Source organism: Schistocerca piceifrons, chromosome 2, assembly GCF_021461385.2.
Source record: "Schistocerca piceifrons isolate TAMUIC-IGC-003096 chromosome 2, iqSchPice1.1, whole genome shotgun sequence".
Lineage (NCBI taxonomy): Eukaryota > Metazoa > Arthropoda > Insecta > Orthoptera > Acrididae > Schistocerca > Schistocerca piceifrons.
Genome location: NC_060139.1, coordinates 16,382,688 through 16,398,415, shown reverse-complemented (window position 1 = coordinate 16,398,415; position 15,728 = coordinate 16,382,688).

Here is a 15,728-nt window from a genome sequence, read left to right as displayed (position 1 = left end):
CGAACCTAACTTCAAGGTGCTACTCCAGGCGGGTGTAAAATGAATGTGCGCAACGGAAAATAATAAACGCTAAAATGATGATTTGGCCCTGTCTGACTACCCCCTGAAGCAGATCTTAGGATCTCTTAATTCCATAAATTACAATCTAAACAAAAATCAATGATGAAGGCAACTAATACTGCTAAATGATAAACGCTTTTTCTTATTATACGTTTATTGCAGATAAAAAAATCCTTTCTGACAAATGTTTATATTTCCTAAGTAAAATTATTACTCAATTGCCCAACTCTGCCCCCTTTTGTTATCTACGTACCAAACACTAGAAGACACTACTTTCAAAGATGATTTACAATGGTGCGGAACCTCAGTGGAAATGAACTAACGTGATCACAGCTGCTTAACTTTGTAGCCCTAATAAGCCGAAGCAATTTGCGATATCACCGTATGTACTGCCTCTGGTGCGTCGGCGTGCTGGTTCTCGTACACGTCTGCTTCGATGGAAGAACTCCAGCCACAAAATAAAACTCTTTCAAGCACTAGGACGGCAGAAGGCGGTCCTCTGACTGATATACACTAATTCTGTATTCTCCTCTCTGTGTTCTACATACGAAAAACGCGAACTCCCAGCCACAAGGACGGAGTTCTAATAACGTCTCAACGTAAGTACAGGCAAAAAATGGTTCAAATGGCTCTGAGCACTATGGGACTTAACATCTGTGGTCATCAGTCCCCTAGAACTTAGAACTACTTAAACCTAACTAATCTAAGGACGTCAAACACATTCATGACCGAGGCAGGATTCGAACCTGCGACCGTAGCAGTCGCGCGGTTCCGGATTGAGCGCCTGAACCGCTAGACCACCGCGGCCGGCTAAGTACAATCAGAAGAAGTGCTCTCATCACTGAACGCTGTGTACTCAACGGCGACTTGCAGCCCAGAGGCGAAGTCCAGAATCGTGTAAGTTCGCAAACAGTACAGTGCCTAACTGTTCTAACTACACTCCTGGAAATGGAAAAAAGAACACATTGACACCGGTGTGTCAGACCCACCATACTTGCTCCGGACACTGCGAGAGGGCTGTACAAGGAATGATCACACGCACGGCACAGCGGACACACCAGGGACCGCGGTGTTGGCCGTCGAATGGCGCTAGCTGCGCAGCATTTGTGCACCGCCGCCGTCAGTGTCAGCCAGTTTGCCGTGGCATACGGAGCTCCATCGCAGTCTTTAACACTGGTAGCACGCCGCGACAGCGTGGACGTGAACCGTATGTGCAGTTGACGGACTTTGAGCGAGGGCGTATAGTGGGCATGCGGGAGGCCGGGTGGACGTACCGCCGAATTGCTCAACACGTGGGGCGTGAGGTCTCCACAGTACATCGATGTTGTCGCCAGTGGTCGGCGGAAGGTGCACGTGCCCGTCGACCTGGGACCGGACCGCAGCGACGCACGGATGCACGCCAAGACCGTAGGATCCTACGCAGTGCCGTAGGGGACCGCACCGCCACTTCCCAGCAAATTAGGGACACTGTTGCTCCTGGGGTATCGGCGAGGACCATTCGCAACCGTCTCCATGAAGCTGGGCTACGGTCCGGCACACCGTTAGGCCGTCTTCCGCTCACGCCCCAACATCGTGCAGCCCGCCTCCAGTGGTGTCGCGACAGGCGTGAATGGAGGGACGAATGGAGACGTGTCGTTTTCAGCGATGAGAGTCGCTTCTGCCTTGGTGCCAATGATGGTCGTATGCGTGTTTGGCGCCGTGCAGGTTGGCTCAAATGGCTCTGAGCACTATGGGACTCAACTGCTGTGGTCATAAGTCCCCTAGAACTTATAACTACTTAAACCTAACTAACCTAAGGACATCACACACATCCATGCCCGAGGCAGGATTCGAACCTGCGACCGTAGCGGTCGTGCGGTTCCAGACTGTAGCGCCTTTAACCGCTCGGCCACTCCGGCCGGCCCGCCGTGCAGGTGAGCGCCACAATCAGGACTGCATACGACCGAGGCACACAGGGCCAACACCCGGCATCATGGTGTGGGGAGCGATCTCCTACACTGGCCGTACACCACTGGTGATCGTCGAGGGGACACTGAATAGTGCACGGTACATCCAAACCGTCATCGAACCCATCGTTCTACCATTCCTAGACCGGCAAGGGAACTTGCTGTTCCAACAGGACAATGCACGTCCGCATGTATCCCGCGCCACCCAACGTGCTCTAGAAGGTGTACGTCAACTACCCTGGCCAGCAAGATCTCCGGATCTGTCCTCCGTTGAGCATGTTTGGGACTGGATGAAGCGTCGTCGCACGCGGTCTGCACGTCCAGCACGAACGCTGGTCCAACTGCGGCGCCAGGTGGAAATGGCATGGCAAGCCGTTCCACAGGACTACATCCAGCATCTCTACGATCGTCTCCATGGGAGAATAGCAGCCTGCAGTGCTGCGAAATGTGGATCTACACTGTACTAGTGCCGACATTGTGCATGCTCTGTTGTCTGTGTCTATGTGCCTGTGGTTCTGTCAGTGTGATCATGTGATGTATCTGATCCCAGTAATGTGTCAATAAAGTTTCCCCTTCCTGGGACAATGAATTCACGGTGTTCTTATTTCAATTTCCAGGAGTGTATAAACTCTCCTGAGAGCAAAGACAGCAAGTCCGTCTGTATCAACAAAGCTGATAACGGGCGACCATGAGACACGGGCGCTCACAACGGAAAGAAAACGTGACAACGTCTCTCCAACGTTAGCTTCCCTCAAAGGCTCGGCTCCCCACCCTCGTAATTCCGGAATCGGCTGGTGGCGATTCTATTGTGCTCCAGCCCTTACGTGCTACGATGTTCGTCTCCTAATTCCTGTGTTTAAGCAGGACCAACACACCTGTATGGGCCTTTTTAGTAAGGGCTTGGGTTCCGTCTGCCATATCATTTCCGCTGTCATTTCAACCTCTACTAGATAAGAGCCCACCCACACAGAGGCATACCGACAGTCTTTCTCTCCACGAATAATACGAGACTGGAATAGAAGGGAGAACCGATAGAGGTACTCAAGGTACCCTCCGCCACACACCGTCAGGTGGCTTGCGGAGTGTGGATGTAGATGTACTAGTATGATAATAAAGACACTCAGTCACCTTTCGTGCAATAAGCATTAACAGTTATTTACAAGGCGTACGTCACAATGTCAGTCTCCTTTAAATATTCATATACACTCCTGGAAATGGAAAAAAGAACACATTGACACCGGTGTGTCAGACCCACCATACTTGCTCCGGACACTGCGAGAGGGCTGTACAAGCAATGATCACACGCATGGCACAGCGGACACACTAGGAACCGCAGTGTTGGCCGTCGAATGGCGCTAGCTGCGCAGCATTTGTGCACCGCCGCCGTCAGTGTCAGCCAGTTTGCCGTGGCATACGGAGCTCCATCGCAGTCTTTAACACTGGTAGCATGCCGCGACAGCGTGGACGTGAACCATATGTGCAGTTGACGGACTTTGAGCGAGGGCGTATAGTGGGCATGCCGGAGGCCGAGTGGACGTACCGCCGAATTGCTCAACACGTGGGGCGTGAGGTCTCCACCGTACATCGATGTTGTCGCCAGTGGTCGGCGGAAGGTGCACGTGCCCGTCGACCTGGGACCGGACCGCAGCGATGCACGGATGCACGCCAAGACCGTAGGATCCTACGCAGTGCCGTAGGGGACCGCACCGCCACTTCCCAGCAAATTAGGGACACTGTTGCTCCTGGGGTATCGGCGAGGACCATTCGCAACCGTCTCCATGAAGCTGGGCTATGGTCCCGCACACCGTTAGGCCGTCTTCCGCTCACGCCCCAACATCGTGCAGCCCGCCTCCAGTGGTGTCGCGACAGGCGTGAATGGAGGGACGAATGGAGACGTGTCGTCTTCAGCGATGAGAGTCGCTTCTGCCTTGGTGCCAATGATGGTCGTATGCGTGTTTGGCGCCGTGCAGGTGAGCGCCACAATCAGGACTGCATACGACCGAGGCACACAGGGCCAACACCCGGCATCATGGTGTGGGGAGCGATCTCCTACACTGGCCGTACACCACTGGTGATCGTCGAGGGGACACTGAATAGTGCACGGTAAATCCAAACCGTCATCGAACCCATCGTTCTACCATTCCTAGACCGGCAAGGGAACTTGCTGTTCCAACAGGACAATGCACGTCCGCATGTATCCCGTGCCACCCAACGTGCTCTAGAAGGTGTAAGTCAACTACCCTGGCCAGCAAGATCTCCGAATCTGTCCCCCATTGAGCATGTTTGGGACTGGATGAAGCGTCGTCTCACGCGGTCTGCACGTCCAGCACGAACGCTGGTCCAGCTGAGGCGCCAGGTGGAAATGACATGGCAAGCCGTTCCACAGGACTACATCCAGCATCTCTACGATCGTCTCCATGGGGGAATAGCAGCCTGCATTGCTGCGAAAGGTGGATATACACTGTACTAGTACCGACATTGTGCATGCTCTGTTGCCTGTGTCTATGTGCCTGTGGTTCTCTCAGTGTGATCATGTGATGTATCTGACCCCAGGAATGTGTCAATAAAGTTTCCCCTTCCTGGGACAATGAATTCACGGTCTTCTTATTTCAATTTCCAGGAGTGTATTTTCGCATTCGGAAGAGAAAGTTGGTGATTGGAATTTCGTGAGAAGACTCCGTCGCAACAAAAAACGCCTTTCTTTTAATGATATCCAGCCCAAATGATGTATAATTTCTGTGAACCTTTCTCCCATATTTCGCGATAATAGAAAACGTGCTGCCTTTCTTTGAACTTTTTCGATGTACTCCGTCAGTCCTGTGTGGTAAGGATCCCACACCGCACAGCAGTATTCTAAAAGAGGATGGACAAGCGTAGTGTAGGCAGTCTCCTTAGTAGGTCTGTTACATTTTCTAAGTGTCCTGCCAATAAAACGCAATCTTCGGTTACCCGGTTACACATTTTCTATGTGTTCCTTGCAATTTAAGTTGTTCGTAATTGTAATACTTCGGTATTTAGACGAATTTACGGTTTTTCGATTAGACTGGTTTATCATGTAACCAAAGTTTAACGAGTTCCTTGTAGCACTCATGTGGATGACCTCATACTCGTTATTTAGGGGAAACTGCCATTTTTCGCACCATTTTGCAGTTTGTTTTGATCTTATCATGACGTTATTAGTCAATAAACGACAGCGTGATCTGTAAACAACCGAAGATTGTTGCTCAGATTGTCTCCCAAACCGTTTATATAGATAAGGAACAGCAAAGGGCCTATAACACAACATTGGGGAACGCCAGAAATCACTTACTCGATGAGTTTCCGTCAATTACTACGAACTGTGACCTCTCTGACAGGAAATCACAGATCCAGTCACATAACTGAGACGATATTCCGTAAGCACTGCCACTTTTCGCACCATTTGCCACTTTTCGCACATAATGGCCGCGCCACACGCTTATCCTGCGTCGTCATTCCGGCCTCTGAGTCCGTGTCGCTTTGCGGCTTCCAGAGCAACTTGTCAGTTCCTTGTGTTGTGTGCAGCCTCCGTAAACTAGTAATAAATGTTAAGATAAATGGAACAGTAAAGCGTATTTTAAAAGCATTACTTTGGTTGAGAGCAAGGCGACTACTCAAAAAAATCCGGAAACATTTGACTTTCATATCCATACTGGAAAATTCTCTTCTCGATATACAATACACTTAATGCAGTTCCGCCAGTGACTACAGTATCATTTTCTCGATCAGTCTCCTAGGACCTATGGTGATCCAGATACATTACCCACCCTCGGACGCCGTGGTGTTCCACTTTCGCAGGTTACGAACGATGCTGTGCGACGCCGACTGCGGTGTCGCGTTGCTGCGGCGCCACGGGCCCCATTAGTAGTGGGCGGCGGGTCAGCGGCCGTCAGCAGGTGTCAGAGGGCGCGGCCCAGATAGCGACAGAGCGCTAGACGGGGCACACAATGGCCGCGCCACGCCCTTATCTCGCCTTGTCGCGCCGGCCTCTGCGTCCGCGTCGCTTTGCGACCTCGCTGGAGGGGCACCGCAGCGATAATAGGCACCGGTGTGGGGGTGGGTGGGGTCTCAAGGGGGTGGCTGCACAGTGGTCCGGGAAAAGCAGGCACTGGAACTGTGCCGAAGCCGTCGATTCCCTACCAGAGCAGCGAGGGATACGGCGGCATACACAGAGAGCGGCAGAAAACAGTGCCGTATCTCTGCTTCTTTTTAATTTGCACATCAGAGGCGCTGAGTTCTCTCTACTGACGACTAACAGCACTTGATCTGACCCTATTGGAAATCAATCTACGCCTATTTAAAAATAGAGTCTTTGAGTCGTGCACGGCTCGAGTTTCTCATTGATTGTTTGTCATCTTCTATTATGGTACTGCCGCCTCGTTATCTTATTCCATTTACTGGCGTCACTAACTTCTTGCCTTACTTACCCGTGAGCTGCAGCTGCAGCGCGTATCGATAAGTGCACTGTCGTAACATCTCTGGAGCGACCGATGGTGTTTCCGGGTCGTCGTGTGTCTGGCAGTCAGTTCGGGACGGACCCAGCAGTGCAGTCGGGACGCAGCAGTCGGTGGACGGAGCGCCGGTGAGGGGCTGACAGCCAGTGCTCGCCGACCGCTGGCGACACACATGAACTGTCCGACGGAGGGAGATTGGAGCGGGACGACCGTTGGTTGGTCGTTCGGTTGGTCGTCTCATCGGCCGACGTATATTTCGTCCTTTCGCCGTTTCCAGGCCTGGGAACAGTTGGTCGGTTGGCGTGGAGCAGCAAGCAAATCTCCGCGGCGCGTAGTTTGGCTGGGTCCGCTGGCGGTCTCTATGGGGTGTCGGAGTCTGTGGTGCTGTTCCCAATGCTACGAGGTTCGTTTCTCACCGATCCTGGACATGAAAGTTGAGTTTCGACCTAATCTACCAGCAAGTCACGACTGTGCACACTGTGTCGTTTGGAGTTCGTTGTCGGCTGTTGGGATGTTCCCGCGAGGAACAATGTGTGTTTTCACATTGGCAAGTTTTAGCCACCCTCCTATGGAGTTTAACTATGCTTGGTTTTTTGAATTAATGTGCACCAGCGGAATCTTCTGCCTTGTGGCCGTCAACATTCCAGTTACCTGCCCTGGCCGTTCAGGCAGAGTATTTGCCTCATCGTGTTGTCGCCGTCCAGCATGGTGTGTAGTTTGACAGCTCAATGTATAACTGGTTGTGGGTGCCAATACCTTCTACGTTGTTCCATTGAACTCCTTGTTGTGTGCTGGTCGGGTGAAGCGAAGGTTAGCTTGTCGGTGGGTCCATTGACTGTCTGTCAGTTGGGCTGTTGTCGGATCAACAATGGTTGGGCCACCTGCCTGTCTCACCTAAGCAGGCGTTAGTGTTTGAAATCCAGGCCGACCCTTGGAACTTCTGAGCGTCCTTGGGTACACTGCCTTTTCTTGTTTGTTCTTGTTCTTTGTACTTGTATGGCTTCTAGCCGATTTTTACATTAAGGTCGTTTTGCTCTTAAGGCGTCAGATGGTTTTGGCCTTCAGCCTAATTTAAGAATTGTCTTACGTAAAGCCTTTGGCATTTTTAGAATTAATGTTATTCAGTCTTAAGTGTTGGGCCTTCAGCTGATTTTGAATTTAAGTTGTTTTGCTCTTAAAGTGTCAGATTCTTTGGGCCTTCAGCCTAAATAAGGAACTGTTTTAAGACAAGACTTTGCCTTTTAAATTTATGATTGTGGTTGAGCTTTGAGTTATTGGCTTTAAGCCGTTTTTAAATTAAAGTGGTCTTGCCCTTAAGACATGAGGTTGTATGGCGAATTCAGCTGCTAATTAAGTTCCACAACTAAAGCTGTGTTTTTTTTTAAAACAAAACTGTTTTTGGATCTTCTAATGCTTGATCAAATAAGAGGTTGTATGTTCGAGTATAACTGACAGCCGCTTATTTTGGCCTATTTCCACAACTTAAACTACCTGTCCTGTGCTGCGGGCTTAGCAGGGTGTCTCATTCTATATTCAGGAATAACAGTGCACGGCGGAGGGCACCTTGTACAGCTACTAGTTCCTCTCTTTCCTGGTTGACTTGCGAGTGGATCTGTACGACCCCTCCCACCCCCTTCTTCCTTCCCCCCCTCCCCCCTCCCCGCAAGCCGCCCTCCGTTTCACTTAACTTCGTGTGCCTGATGCTAGATGTAAGTTAGTGGTAGTGGAATGGTTCTGCTGTCCTTCATAAATGCGGGTTCTCTAAACTTTTTAAACAGTGTTTCGCGAAAAATTTATCTTTCCTCCAATACTTTCCTCCTCCGTCCCGCATGCAGTTATAAAAGTACTGTGGGCTACAGTTGAGAGGTGGCTCGCCACTCTCTCACTTAAACAACACTGTCAGACAGATTAATATTCTTATTTTAGGTCATGATCTCTGTGTTATATTTGGTATGTGTAGTTTATGACTTTTTTACATAAGGAAATTTTGGGCCGAATGTACATGTAGCTGCATGTGTATCCTGTAGAGAACTTGTACCCGAGGGGCTGTAGTGGAGGCAATGGATAACAGGAGAGAGACAGATTGTGAGCTATAAATGCGGTTTCCAGCGACCTGGCTGTGCGAGTGATTCTGGAAGCAGCACTCTGCAGATTGTACCTGAAGAGGGACTTTGGGTCGCTGCACTCCCCTCTGCCCACTCATGGCTAGAGCGGGAGAGCGCTGATTCACAAAACATTTTACCTGGGCCGCGCAACAGCCTGTACCGGAGGCGGCCACTTGGCGGAAAATGAATGGAGGAAGCCATTTAAGAGAACTGCTGTAATTTATGTGAACATGGGACGGTCATAAAGCTCCAAGCATTCTCATGATACGGACAGAGTGGCTGGTGCACGTGTTGAGAGAAGGCAACACTGTAACTCTCCTGATACCAGGAAGAGTCGTGGTTCTTCTTGCGAGTGAAAAAACGTATATTTCATGGGGACCACTGTCTGGGAAGATTAACAGCCTTCTTTCAGAAATTGGAAATGGTCGGCCTGGAAAGATTAGATCTCTCCATAAATGAGGGACTGTGGTCCGTCTAAGTAGTTTTTTTGCCGAAACATAGCCAAGCTTACAGTGAGAATAACGCCTCCCTAGTCTAAAATCTTCGTTTTTCAGAAAAGAGAGATTTTGAGTCGCTGATTGGATCCTCTTTTGTATCCAAAGCAGAGGCTTGCTCCTCTAGCGTGGGAACCACGGTGCTGTATCTGGACTGCCTACCAGGCCAGCAGAACAGCCAAGAGGGTAGGTTCAATGAATAGAGTATAGTGCAATTGGTTTGTACAACGCGGAGGCGTTTTTTTAATTTTTTGTCATTTCTGCTCCCGTACCAAGGATTGGTGGGAAGTGATGGTGATTCTTTGCCTTTGTCGTCTTCTGGTCATGTCCTGGTGGAGAAGTTAAGGTCTTTCCCCAGTGGGTGAGACTTGTGGTCTGCAACTTGTGGAGGACTAAGAGCCAATACTACTACTACTACTACTACGTGATCAGGCCCAGTGGACCGCACGCATCTACAAGTTTCCTCCTCCACTGTATTCTGTCCATTGCTGCTATCCGCCATTCGTCCACATCTATTGACATTTGTTTTAAATCTTCATGGAGTCCATCCCTCCAACGCTTCTTGGGTCTCCCTGGCGGTCTCTTTCCTGTAGGTGTGAAATCCAGGAGCTTCCGAGGCCATCTGTGATCCTCCATCCGGCCCACATGGCCGGCCCACTGCATTCGTTTGGCTTTGACTGCTCCTGCTATGTCGGACTGCTGGTATAGTTCCTCAAGCTCTTGGTTGTATCTGATCCTCCATTCCCCTGTATCTGCATCCAGAACCGGACCGAAGATCTTCCGAAGCACTTTTCTCTCAAAGACAAGGAGCTTATGGAAGTCCTGTTTCCGGATACTCCAATGGCAGATTATAACAGTTCCATAAGTGTATCGACGGTGGAACTGCATCATCTCGGATACATCGTATGTCATTAAGTCGAACTTACTCGTCCTGAGTCAGGTGTCAGACGTTTGACAAATCCAGCGCACACCTCGTGCCTGTGAGGCAAATTGATTTGGCCAGACCAGCGAACGGATGCACCTCACACTGAAATGCACTGGGATTTCGTGGTTCTGATAGGGAGGTTTGCCGCGTTCTAATAATCAGAACGCCAGTCCGCATCGTTTGCAAATTGTCGTGTACGCGATAGAATATTGCAGCTGCCACATCGCACCGCTCCTCTCTCACAACGTATCGCCTTCTGCTGACGCCTGAATCAAGGTGAAAGGGTAAAGTATTGCTGCAAAGGCGTAGGGGTGTTAAATGATACTCACAGGTCACTGTTCTCTGTTAATCATAGTTTGCAGTGTACTTGGTCGTAGTCGAGTGGACCTCACAGTGGGTTAATGTAAATAAAGTCAGATTGCGTTGTAGACGGGATTAGTTCAGTGGAGAATTTATATAGTTTCCACTCCAATTAACACTTTGCCAATCAAGCACCCTCCCTTTTCTGATTTATGTTTGTTATTTTTTTCATAAGATTTATCATCTCATTGTAAGTATAAAAGGATTAATAAAAACTTGTCATTCTTTTTGTAAACTTAAATATGGCACTATTGTCATTCATACTCCCTCAGCTATTCAATGTTTTTATTTTATTGTGGTGATACATGGATGCACCAGCAATTAACAACTCAGTCGTTTAAATTAGTTAATTTGATCATTAATTTGTATTCTGAAAGTTACCGCAGACGTAGGCAACAAAATTGCCATGCCTAAATTCACTAATTTAATATATAAAAATTAAGGGTGTAGCTCACGATTTGACGGTTACTGAGAAGATAGTACTTTTCTTTGTGTAAAGATAATAATATTTAGTATCACTTGGGCACATATTTATGATTAAAGCAAGCGAACGGCTTGCACTGTAGACTACCAAACCTAAGCGTAGACAAACGCAGTTTTCCTAGTAGCTTTGGTCAGTTCAGCTAGTACCCACATTACCTATATGATGGATGTTTTACATGCCTATTAGGCATTACCTCATAAGGACCGCTCTGATTACGTATGTAATCGCTTTCTTTACGTATGCGATCAATGTCTTACTAAATTCCACTAATAACATGAATCGGTGAACCATTTAGAAACTGAGTGAGATTATAAATAGGCTCTGCTGGCCTGTGTAAAGATTTGTTCTACATAGTTATCCTTGAGTCTGTTACTTAAGAGTGAGCAGTATTTATAGAACTGAAACAATTTTTAATTATGGTTTTATTCGAAAATTGTTGATATATAACGTGAAACAGAGGCAAGCTGCAGTAAAAACGAAGAAAACAATACAAATTTATCATGCAGCACTAGAAAATGCTATTTTCTCGATAAAACGGTAAAATAAAAAAGAAACTCGAAACAAAAATATATCAGACATCGCTTCAATATTTCGTTGAACATATATGAAACATGTTTCTGTTATTCATAAGCGAATTTCGCATTTATCAATAAAACAGGAAGCTCTTGCATTTGATTACCTTGAAGAAAGTTCTATCTCGTACGAAATAATAGTAATAATAAAAACTGATATTCTCTAAGGGTAAAAAATACATAATGGGATAACAGCGAATGATGTGCGGTTCTCATTATGGGTAAAACTAACAACTGAACATAAAGCAACGAGAAGTCATCCGCTCCCAATGCGTCTCTTACACAGTCATTTATGTTTTTTTCCCTACAAATTCTAAGAATACTACCGGTAATCCTACGCTTTACTACATCATTTATGAGGGTACCAAAACTTCCAAACCGCAGTTGTGGTAGAGAGCTACTCTAGTCCGTGATTCTCGCTAACGACAACGAATTTAGCCGGACGACTTTGAATTACTTCGATGACTTCCTTTAATCTGACCTGATGAGGATATCAGACACTCGAACGATACTCAAGAATGTGTAGTACAACTGCTCTGTATGCAGTCTCCTTTATAGATCTGCTGCACTTTCCTAGATTTCTCTCCACGAACAGAAATCGACTAGTCTCTACAACTGAATTTACGTAACTTTGCAACGTTACGCCTATATATTTTATCGACGTGTGTGTGTCAAGCAGTACACCCCTAATATTTTATATTCTAACATTACAGGATAGTTTTTCCCTACTTGTCTATGTTACCTTACATTTTTACATGTTTTGAATAAGCTACCATTTATCATACAGTAGAAATCCTGTCCCGTTAACCCTGCATCGTCATATAGTGACTCAGTTGGGACACATTCCCACACACTACAGTGTCATCAGTTAACATTCTCAGTTTGCTACTCACCCTATCCGTCAGCTGTTTAATGTGTAGAGGGTAAGGCAGCAAAGATTGGCCACCCCAGATACACCCAGGATTAATAAATATATCAAGGTGCGGTTTCCACCAAGCTATAGCCGACAATATGGCGAATTTCCGGTCGTTCGCGAGTAATTTTATCGTTTATGTTCGTCGAATTATGGCACCGACGTTTTTATTTCTAATGGAAGTACATAATATTTGCTGTGTCATTTGAAATAAGAGTCTAAGAGAAATCGAACAGCATACATGCATTGAACTTGATCAAATAGCATCAAGAACGAACACCTAGCTCAAGTAGGTTTCGTGTGTTTTTTATCACGTCTGACATACCAAGTGCTCAAAATGTTGACCTCGAGCAATGCTACAACCTATAGAGTGATTATGGAGACACAATACTGCACGTTGAATTTTGTCTGGAGTTAACGACAGCAAAGAATCCCTGCTGAAATTCATTCCATTTCTTCGGGAGTCGTCGGTATTCCTTAATAGACTTCTTGTTTAAATTTGTGCCACAGATAAAACTATAGAAGTGTTAAGTTTGGTGAGTGCGGAGACCATTTTGCATCTCGTGAACGACCGTGGGTGTACGTTTACATGTGTGGAACGGGAGGGACATCTGTCATGTTAGTTCTACACTGATTGCCTTATGACGAGTGGGATGTCTTTCAAGTAACTGCGGCAATAACAGATGTTAGGATCCCGAAATACCTGACCGATTTTAGATTTCCAATAATAAAACAGGGACCAGTGACGCGAGAATGAAACGAACCACCCAACTTTGTTACACCAAGAGCGTTGTTTCTGTCCACTTATTTGAGTTAGCGTAAATTTTCAGCTGACGATTAGTGCATATTGCGAAGATCGACTTGCCCTTAGTTTGTAAACGATGAGCTTTCCTTACATAAAATGTCGCATAGATAGCCGGCCGCGGTGGTCTCGCGGTTCTAGGCGCGCAGTCCGGAACCGTGCGACTGCTACGGTCGCAGGTTCGAATCCTGCCTCGGGCATGGATGTGTGTGATGTCCTTAGGTTAGTTAGGTTTAAGTAGTTCTAAGTTCTAGGGGACTAATGACCACAGCAGTTGAGTCCCATAGTGCTCAGAGCCATTTGAACCATTTTTGTCGCATAGATACGCCGCGTCACTTTGCACTTATCGTAGATAACAATCGGAAAACTGTAACTAATTTTGGAAGTCATTGCCATGAAGCTGTCGATGCAGCGATATCTAAAAAGGATTACATGTGATGGAAAGCAGTATTCACAGAAGAGTGGTTTGGTTGAACCCTCTCGTACTTTGGAGGTGCCTCTTAGTCACATTTGCATTGTGTGTTGTTGCTGCTAAAATATTGGTTTCATTATTGCATGAGTTGCTCTTCGTTCTCCTAGGCGTATTTTATTATCCGTACATCCAGTTTCTAAAACTTTTTTCATAATCTCTGCAAAGACAGCTCGTGAGTGTTCGGCAAGATCTGGATAGTCTTAGACATACAACAGCACTGCTGCTCTGGTGGTTTGGCGACATTAATAATAAGCGATATTTACTTTCTCGATACTCGCATAAATTGTATCTCAGTAGCTTTGTGAGCAAGTTATCTGATTGTTGCAACAGCAGAAAACGAACTGATGGGGTTCAGGCGCACAGATAAACACAAGAACCGTACCTGAGTTCCGTGTTTACGTACATTTGGTATATGGGACGGACGTTTGTGGAACTTCTTCTCCCGATAGCGACCAGTAGGTTGCGGAGCTGTTGAATGGTTCAAATGGCTCTGAACACTATGGGACTCAACTTCTGAGGTCATCAGTCCTCTAGAACTTAGAAGTACTTAAACCTAACTAACTTAAGGACATCACACACATCCATGCCCGAGGCAGGATTCGAACCTGCGACCGTAGCGGTCGCGCGGTTCTACACTATAGCGCCTAGAACCGCTCGGCCACTCCGGCCGGCGCAGAGCAGTTATCCTGATCCTACTTGATCAAGTCTCATACATGTTATGGCCTTAGAATTCCACTAGAAGCTTATTCCAAATGCCACTGAAACAATAATATAGTTTCATTACAAACAAAAGAAGTCGGTTATCGGCGAGAGCAGCGTAGCTTTTCTCACTTGATTATGGCGGCCAGGTGGACCGCTGAAATATTGTGTTCAGATGACAGTTTGATCCGGCTGTAAACCAGACAAGAATTTGATATACCAATACGCCGGAATAGTCTACATAGTCACAAAGGAAGTCGGTGTCGTAATTTGACGGCTATAAACGATAAAAATTCATTGCGAACGTCAGGAAATTCACCGTGTTGGCCGCTACAACGTGGTGAAAACCGAACCTTAATATATTTATTCATTATTATATTTGGGTGGCCTTTCTTAGCTCCTTTACTCTGTATAGACAATAAGTGTGGCGCTATCACTCTTCCTCGGGGCCCTCCAAAACGATTTTCTTGTCTCTAATGAAAATTCACCGTCCAGGACAACATACCGTGTTCTGTTACTTAAAGAGCCTCCAAGCTGCTCACATATATATCTAACAACCTATTCCGTATACTCTACGTTATCGTAACGAGACAATCATAAAAAAATGCATCCTAACACTAAGATGTCATTCCCAGCTCCTGCAGGACTTTTTCCACTAGTGTGATCTAGGTTCCTGTTTTTATTATTTTTCAACAACCCTAGCTCAACTCCGTTAAATATGATGAACATAGAAAAAATCCTATTTTCCAAAGAGTGTCTTTAATTCTATCGACAACTGAAAGTTGCTCGAGGTAATCTCTTGTTCTATACTTTCCCTTTTCTTTGATTGGGCCCAAGACCTCAGTTGTTGTTCCAGATAATTTTATTTTTTAAGCTCCATTTTGCTGCAAATAGAGCTTCCAGTTAAATGACTTAACAGTTTTTCAGCTTGACGTTTTATGTCATTGTTAGTCTGTTGTAAACATCTTTGGTGAGGCTGCATGCCACTGTCATGTTTTTGATCTTTATCCCTGATGTCAGTGACTTTGATTTCTAGTCACTCAGTTACGTACTTCAGCTATTTTATTTTTCCCTGATTCATCAGTAAGTCTCTGTTTGGTGTTCGCTATGAAATACGTTTTACGAAGGTAGAACTGCAGACCGGCATTGGCAACTTACATTTGAAGCTGATTGACCTGTTTAGCAGCTTCGTCAAGACAGTCAGAAATAATTGTAGGAGTATCTGCAAACGTCAAGTATTTTTGTAACCTAAAGTGGTGACTGCTTCTTTATAAAACATGTAATATGTAACCATCACAACATGCAAAAAGAAGCGACAAAGGCTGGAAGTTAGTTGCAAAATACGTATTTCTCCAGTTCATATGAATGCTCAAAGTTCGAAATTCAGTTTTAACGCTGCTTTATTTGTGTTAAATGTAATTACT